This window comes from Lineus longissimus, chromosome 3 (assembly GCF_910592395.1).
Source record: "Lineus longissimus chromosome 3, tnLinLong1.2, whole genome shotgun sequence".
NCBI classification, from domain to species: domain Eukaryota; kingdom Metazoa; phylum Nemertea; class Pilidiophora; order Heteronemertea; family Lineidae; genus Lineus; species Lineus longissimus.
Window position 1 is genome coordinate 10,179,239 of NC_088310.1, and position 8,788 is coordinate 10,188,026.

General features: G+C 39.8%; 1 long non-coding RNA gene across 1 annotated transcript; it reads left to right on the plus strand.

The window, feature by feature from the left end:
* Positions 1-5,008: 5,008 nt before the first annotated feature.
* On the plus strand, positions 5,009-8,435 carry LOC135485623 (uncharacterized). Its single transcript, XR_010446591.1, has 3 exons — positions 5,009-5,115; positions 6,628-6,719; positions 8,225-8,435. It is a non-coding gene; the product is annotated as an uncharacterized LOC135485623 (long non-coding RNA).
* Positions 8,436-8,788: the final 353 nt, after the last annotated feature.

The window sequence follows — 8,788 nt, forward strand, 5'->3', positions numbered from 1 at the left end:
GCCTGGGATGCATGTGAAGGAACTCATCTATTAAACATACCTTATCAAAATTAATTAACTAATCTAAATTCTGTCTGTCAGACTGGCTTGCAAGATGTTAAGCACATTCATCAGAATTATGATATCCAGCCATTAAATCTGACTTAGACCTTAAAAAAACGTTTAAACGACATCTAGGATCAGCCCGCTGGGCCAAGTCGATCCATGTACCAGCTAAACCATGAATTCCCTATCACACTAAAATCGCCGTCGAAATATACGTATGTGAAGTGCTGATTACAATCAGAGGTTGATATACATGTACTGCAGTTTCTTCGACCCAAGACTAGTTAATTAAAAAATCAAAGGCTGGACGGATGATCATGACGCCATGACCATCGGACGGCGTCTCCTACCCGTTTTCTATACACATGTTGAAAGGCAACGAACAATCATGGCAGCGAAAGGTATCGATTTGCCTTAGAAAAATACGTGCTTACCTGGAGAGAAAATGACGACACAAAAAAGAACATACAGAAGAATAGTCCATTTTGAGGGGCGTAAGGCGTGCATATATTATTTTTATCCCATTTTACCCCTCTGACACTGTAATGGAAGGGGCTTGTTTCTATCAACTCACACAACAGGTGTGAGTCTAAGGCACCTTCTCCATAGAGCTATACCCTATACTACACTATACGCGAACAATGGCTTCACAAAGGGTGCATGACCATGAAACTATTGTTCGCGTATAGTATAGTATAGGGTATAGCTCTATGGAATAGGTGCCTAAGGCACCTATTCCATGGAGCTATACCCTATACTATACTATACTATACTATACGCGAACAATAGTTTCATGGTCATGCACCCTTTGTGAAGCCATTGTTCGCGTATAGTGTAGTATACCGTATACCTCTGTGGGGAAGGTGCCTTAGGCACCTATTCCATAGAGCTATACCCTATACTATACTATACGCGAACAATAGTTTCATGGTCATGCACCCTTTGTGAAGCCATTGTTCGCGTATAGTGTAGTGTAGGGTATAGCTCTATGGAGAAGGTGCCTTACACTAGACTCACTGATCTAACACCGTTTTGGAATATGCCAAGCCTCCATTCATATACTGCCATTTTCCTTCGATGCCATTCATCATTGTTCAATCGAGATAGCCAATAGGGGGCGACACCAAGTTGCCTAACATTTCTGATGGTCGTGTCATTATGCTCTGCCCTTGGCGTTTTTTGTGTAGATTTCACAACAAAGGTTCAGAACGACAGGCAGATATGCCCTGAGCCAATCAGGTATGAAGGGGCCTTGGCCTGTTCAATGCACATTGTGCTGGGGGCGGTCATGCCAAGAGATAATGAACCGGCGTTAGATCGGTGAGTCAAGAGTATATATAAGAATAATAGAAAATGTAAACAAACTTCTTTCTAATCCATATGTCCATCAATATGAAAATTCTTGCCGTAGACCCATAAGCATTATAGTGCACTGCTACCGTCCCCTTTCGACTCAATGAAGGAATGCACCGAAGTACCGACAGAGTTTGGAGCAAGTGGCGGCGGCGAAGGAAAGTGAAAATGAAAGAAAAAACTTTTTAAAAAGACGTGACGAAAAAGATAACAAACATGCGATTTCTCTCCACACAAAGTAAAAACAACATTGACCAGCGAGTGGATAACTTTCTGTTTTTGTAAATTTATCTGTTAACTACGTACCCTCAGTTCATATCTGTTCTGAAATTGATCGTTTTTGGTCTCGGTGAATGTTCGGTTTCTGAAGACGGCTTCTGCTTGGCTTCTGTCCGATTTGAAATGTATTCATCAATAAATCCATATAATTCAAATTCAAATGAACTTTATTAGTCACCATATAAAAAGGCACACGACATATAAAGTATAATAGTATCATGTATATACATGATACTGGCAATACTAAGCTGAACATCAATGAAATAACAAGTAAACTAGCTAAATCAAATGCATTTAAAAAACAAACAACCGAATAACTTCTTGTGATAATAGAATCAAAATATCCCCAGCCCTATTTTGTTGATTTCACAATTTTCCACAGAAAGGCCTCTGCTATATGACTTATACTCACGTCATGACCCAGCATATCTGTCTGTCCAACCCCCGAAAAATACCAGTAAATAATTTTAATTCCTCCAGAGCTTTAGTCCGAATTTCTTTCATATCATGCCTGGCACATTCCATTATCACATGAAACTCCGACCCTATCTCACCTGAGGTACACAATGAACATATCCGTTTTTCCTTAGGTATATTTTTCCTTCTCTCAGACTCAATATCAAAGTTATGATCTGATACACGAACCTTTGAAATGGCTCTCCTAAAGTTAGCGTTAACCACTGAATCTAAATACCGTTCTCTTCCGGAATTGACGTTGAGAGAAGAATACAACTCCGACTTACTTTTGCACTTAAGTTCATCAATCAAAATACGTTCTAACGAGTCCCTAATCTTCAACCTCATTTTCTCCACAAACGAAGTGTTGATTGCATTTAAATCTAAATCTACCAAGTCGACCCCTATTATAAACTTAAGTATACTAGCTGGAAAGTAAAAAAACCTGGATATTCCACATTGCAAATTCTTAAACTCAGCTCTCACAGTTAACTGAGCTAACTCATTATTCTTTGATGTAATATGATGTATAAAATTTGAAACTGTTACAAAAATAGTAAAAGATAAAGTAAGACGTCCCAACTCAGCAAGAACAGCAACACTACACGTTTGACGCCGGACTCCTAGGACTGACTTACGAAACTTCGTATTAATCAATTCATAGACAAAAACCCCCACCAAATACCTGCTTTCTACGACAAAGATAAACACCCGAAACTTCAGAACCATACAGAAGTTGTGTTTTTATTAAAAGATCAAATAAACTGAGGAGTGCTTTACTTGTGTACCCTGATAAATGTTAAAATGTTTATTCAACTGGAAAACTGCCTGCTTTGCTTTGCTTGTTAATGTTTGCTCTGCTTTCTTAAGGGATCCATTGCAAGAAAAAATTATACCAAGATACTTAACAGATTCAACAAGATCAACGTCCGCATCACCAACTCTGAGGGAAAGACCCTTCTTAAACCTTTTAGATCAGTGGCGTAGTGGTTGGAGCACAGGGCTCATAATCAGGAGGTCGTGGGTTCGATTCTCGGAAGGGTCACTACTGTTTCGTCTTTGTGTCTTTGAGCAAGGCATTTATGACGTTTATAGAAATTAAAAGTGCCCGTCTATAGATTTTCAAGATTCGTAGATATTTTTCGTGCGAGAATAGACATAAAAATATTGTGTACTACAGGGTGACTCAAAAAAGTATACCCTCCTTGACTCATCGATTAATCGATTATATGTTAACTACCAAATTTTAGTTTAAGTATAGTATGTCATTAGAAAGAGCTGGAATCCTAAACATGCATTTATTCATTTTTTTCGGGTGAGTCATTATGGTTATTTGACGAAGTGTAATAGTGTCACGGTTTGGGTTTATAGCGATAGCATCAAAATTAAGAGTCAGTGGTTGGGGTTAGCCTTAACATGAAAAGTATGGGTAATGGTTGACGTAAGCAATAGCATCAAAATCAAAGGTCATGGTTGGGGTTAGCTATAGCATATGAGAAGGTAGGGCCAATGTTTGGGTAAGCTACAGCATGAAGAGACTGAGTTAATTGTTAGGGTCAGCAAAAGCATCAAAAGAAAATGTCATAGTTGGTATAGCTATAGTATTATGAGAAGGAAGGGTCATGGTTGAGTTTAGCAATAGCAAGAAAAGGATGGGTAATGGTTGGGGTAAACAACGGCATCAAAATCAAAGGTCATGGTTGGAGTTAGCTCTAGCAAATCAGAAGGCAGGGTCATGGTGGGAGTTAGCTATAGCACGAAATGACTGGGTAATGGTTGTCAGAAGGACTTATGGACTGTACCATCAAGATGGTTTGAGGTTCCACTCCATCGCCCCGGGGTAAACGTCTCAGAAGGACTTACTGAGAGTCCAATGGGGGGGGGGGGGGGCTTCCCCCAATGCACTGGCTAAAATATGTCAAAAGGACGGGGTTTGGGGGCTTCCCCATGTCAACAGTTGTGTGAGTTTACTAGAGCTTTCATTTTACATATCATTTTGATGCAAAGGTAAACCTGTCCAATACCTTTACCCACCGGAATAATATCGAGTCGAATTGTCATCAATTGCTCCCAGCAGCAGTGTTTCACAAAATAACCTTGCATCTTTCTACTGCATGGTTAGGAATCCAATGCCCGTGCTTGTAGTGGCCGTTATACCGAGGGAAGTTCGTTTTGAAATCATACTAGTATTTGTGAATGAATTTTCATGATTATTGGTCTGCCGTTTTACATTTCTCGTTCTGAAAGGGTGAATGCGTTAGACTGGATCTTCATTGATACGTTTCATGATGATTTTTCTTTCAAATGTTGTTAACTATGAAGCGCAGAAGCACCCAGGGTCCGGATGTTTAATGGCACAAAGGACGCGTTATCCCTAACAGTTATGTTAGGCATCATTAAGGACGTTATCTTTGCAGTTAATCCCATTAAAATCTAACGACTCCGTTAAAGTTACCCTTGTTTTGAACATCCCAGCCCCGGAGAACCAATATTCTTAATTCCGAGCATTACGCCGTCTCGAGCATCTCTTGTTCCTCATGTTCCAGGGTTCCGAATTTACCCGAAATATTCCGTAGCCAAAAATCGCTCTCCCGGCAAGCGTGTACTGATGAACTGATGTTATTTGGGTATACAAATACTGGGCCTGCTGTTCAAGGCGCTGCGTTCAAGCAGCAGATATAACCGCCAGACCGTTAACCACGTAAAATAGACAACCCAATAAAAGGTTATCGTCTTAATTCAGCATACTAAATGGAGGTTGGCACATCTCTGCCTATCAATATTCGCATCAATTTGATAATTACCCAAAAAAAGTCATCGGCTTGCAGTTGTTGAATTAATGTTATGAATATATATCCCATTATTTTGTAATAAACCAACTTGCATGATCAAGGCAGTCATCCACACGAACTTTCTCAAACGTGTGAGTTTGTATTTCCGACTAATTGACAATTTGGAAAAGCAAGGCTATATCAGCACCCGGTAAGTAAGATAGGGTCTATGATTAGAACTTGTGAAACAAGGTTTGCTTCTCAGATCAGCCCAGTCGATGCTACATGTAAGTGAACTCCCACATAATCAGAAACTTAGAGACATTGAGGAAGAGTTAAGGGACAAATATCAGCCGATCGAGTAAGAAGGAAAACATGTAAAGATGTGGTCTTTTTGGTGGGAGGGGTGGAGGGACTCGATCGGCTACTATTGGGTTTGCTAAACTCGCGAAAAAAAACAACAAACAGACAATATATGGATTTAGTTGGTGTAAAACATGTTTCACCATGTGGCCACATACATTCCGTACACGTTCAGCTAATTTTTAAAGTGAGTAAATTCGATCACTTAATGGCTGTTTTCTTGTATTTTCATTAATTTTATTGGTCAAACTAGTAGGCCCACCCAAGAGCCCTCAGCTACCTAAACTCACCATCCTGCCATGCCTGCAGGGTGATAATATTATCAGCAGTCTCGGTTGATAACTGAAGGAATACATTTTTGGAAAAGAATGCAGTGAGAGGGTTCATGATTTATCAACAATGTTATTTTTGCTCGGACAAACCATGTGCTCTTGTTTACGTATCTTGCTAAGAACAGTCCTATCCGCTGGGCACTGATGTACGGTCTCCAATCAAAGTCAAAGTTATCTTATTCGTAGTACGCGATTTCACTCAGGCATAACTGCAGGGTGTATTCTTGGCGATTACTCTTGCATTATTTGCAATCAGTTGGGGCAACAGCTTTTTAAGTAATCATCCGCCATCCGTTCCATATGCCAGATTAACTACGAATACGCGACCAAAAATAATTTTGTCTTTGATCAGTCACCGTGTGAAGGTGCTGAGGGATGAAATTATTTTCAGGTCATTCAAGGCTTGCCATTCTCACAAGAGTGAATGCATTAGTTGTTTAGATATTTGGATAGAAGTAATTTTTTGGTTTTGAATATGCACTGTTCTCAATTATTGTTCGAGGCGGGCTGTATATGTTATACCCGATCCTTAGGAAATTAGGTGTTCGCTTTAACATTAAACATTCCAACTGGTGGAACACAACTTTATTTTTTATATCGTTATGGTAACGTTTTTTCGTGGTGTATCGGTCCTACACACAACCTCCACGGTAGAGATATTTCGTCTCATTTTAGTTCAAGGCACGAAATAAATTCGTCCAATCAGAACGTCGCTAGCATCCGATTCAAGGAATTTTGTAATGCTGTAGCAGCGATATCCTGCTGACGGACAAAAAAAGTACTATTTTCTCCGCGATTCGCACTGTACTACATCTCGTACTATTTGGCACTTTTCTGGGCTCCGATTGGCCTGTGTGCCACCCAATAAACCGCGAGCACTCGAACAATGTGCTTCGTGCTATTGGGCCTACACACGTTAAATAGTCTTTTGCATTTATATGTAGTTGTGAAAGGGGCTGAATCTTGTTTGAAGTCTTCTTGCTGGAATAAAATCTGCCTATCATAACCTGAAGTCCCTCTGATTTCAGAATTCGTAGTAAAAACGTGAAGATGCAACGACTCCCATTAATGCTATTCGGCATTTTGGTACTCCTGGTAATCAGCCAAGTGTCGGCGGCAGGTATGTCATCAGTTCGTAAAGCGACTCGCAGACGCATAGTTTGCATGCAATATATCAATCGCTTGTCTGCAAGAGTCATTGCCAGAGTCGGTCGTTGGGACCTGCGATAAATGTAAAACCCAGGGATGACCGATTTGATGAGTGTGGTCTGATAATGATCGTTATAATAAAAAAAGACCCGGCTTGACCTCTGCAGTCCAAACGAGGCCTGTGTATTTCTTTTGGAATAATGATTTGAAATGCCTAAGAATTTAAAATCAAAAGTTATTCTAGGGTTCTATGGGTAGGGAAAAAATATCGGGTGATCTAAAAAGAAAAACTCATATAAAATTAAACTCCCGCTTTTTAAAGTACAATCAAAATGTAATCAAAATGAAATTATTGAAAATTCGCACTCTTGTGGCCACTGATATCATCAAAGACAGATTACTTCAAAAAACCCACAGCTTAAACATCAGAAATATACCCTTTCTTTCGGCAGCTGTAGATCAGACACCCGTCGACCGATTCAGACGATTCTTGTACCACTGATTATGAGCTGCATTTGCTCTAAACTAAATATATCCCTCGTGCAAGCGTGAATCATTTCGACCTACTGTGAGATGTGAGCGCCCCCTGTTGGCGGCTTTGTGTAACTTTACCTTGCATCCCTATATTGTCCCTTTAAACAATAGTTCCATCAGTTCATGCATGGAAGAAGAGGCTTTGGGTGGTATCGCAGCAGGATGGTGAGCCAATTCATCACTAAAAGCAATTTGCATAGGTGACTACACGCTACGATTTTGACGGGCATTTCTTTTATTTGACATTACACGTACTTAAACATTAAGGAGAATATCAAAATGAAGTAGGAAGAAATATAAATTAGGAAATGCATGCATTTTCATCAGGATAGACACTGATCCTTTTGAGATTCTGGAAAAACATTTGGTCTTTAGCGAGCATATTTGACACAACATTTTGACTTTGGAGTAAATCTAAAAGTATATAAATGTGTTATACTTAAAATTCAGAATTACGTAAAAAACAATTAGGACCTATCGTCCAGTAATTAACATATAATACACTGGATATCTTGGTAGCCATAGTTGTTAACAACCATTAACGTTCGGTGCCCTTTTTTGACCAACCGATATATGCTGCTGCTAATTTTGCCGATGTACCGTGAAACGATATCATACCAACAGTGCCTTCGTTCGTTTAACCTTAATACTCCTGCGTTTTGTCTCTCGCTCATAAATGAAGAGTAATTCGAGATATGGGGCTTACGTGACGTACAGTAGTGTATGGGGTCCGAGGATTCAATTATGCGCTTTTGTTTATAAGGTAAAGATGCGCATGTGCAGGTGCGTATGCGTGACTGCAACTCCGGGACAAACGAGAAGTTAACAGAGTTCTCCTGCAGATGGTGCATCGGGCTTGCATTCACGTGCATTAGTGACGACTTAGCATTCTCTCAATACACTTCTCTTTTAATGCGTCATATTTTAATACATACATTTCAGAAGTAGAAGACGATGAAATAGACTATGCTTTCGAAGCATTCGTGAAAAGGCGCACCAACAAGCGTGGCTTCTGGGTTAAACCACTTAAACCGGACTTCAGTCTCTTGAAGAAGTGGAGATAGAGGCTGATTGGTGCTTCATGTAGCCTCCATCACGTCTTACGGATGCGTCACGGTACATGTAGAACAAGAAATAAAGCATTTTAACAAGACAGCTATTGTTTGGATTATTTATTATTCCTTCTATGATCAAGTCCATGAGCAATTGCATGTAATGTGGAGGCCTGATCATTGGCCTTTTTCATAGGAGACTAAAGGATTCTGAAAGTCACAAAAATGTTTCCCTCTCTAACTTACCGTTTATTTTGCCAAATTGGCCTTGAACAGAGAAGGATGGAAAAGCGCCATAGAAGAACTCAATATTATTATTGTTTATGTATCATTTTCTATCTTCGCCGCCAGACCGTCGAAGACCCAACTGCAATTTAAACATGATAGACACAAATTAACTGTTTTCAGCAAGTTCATTGATGAGGCAAAATATAAAGGCGCTCGATGTCCTTGA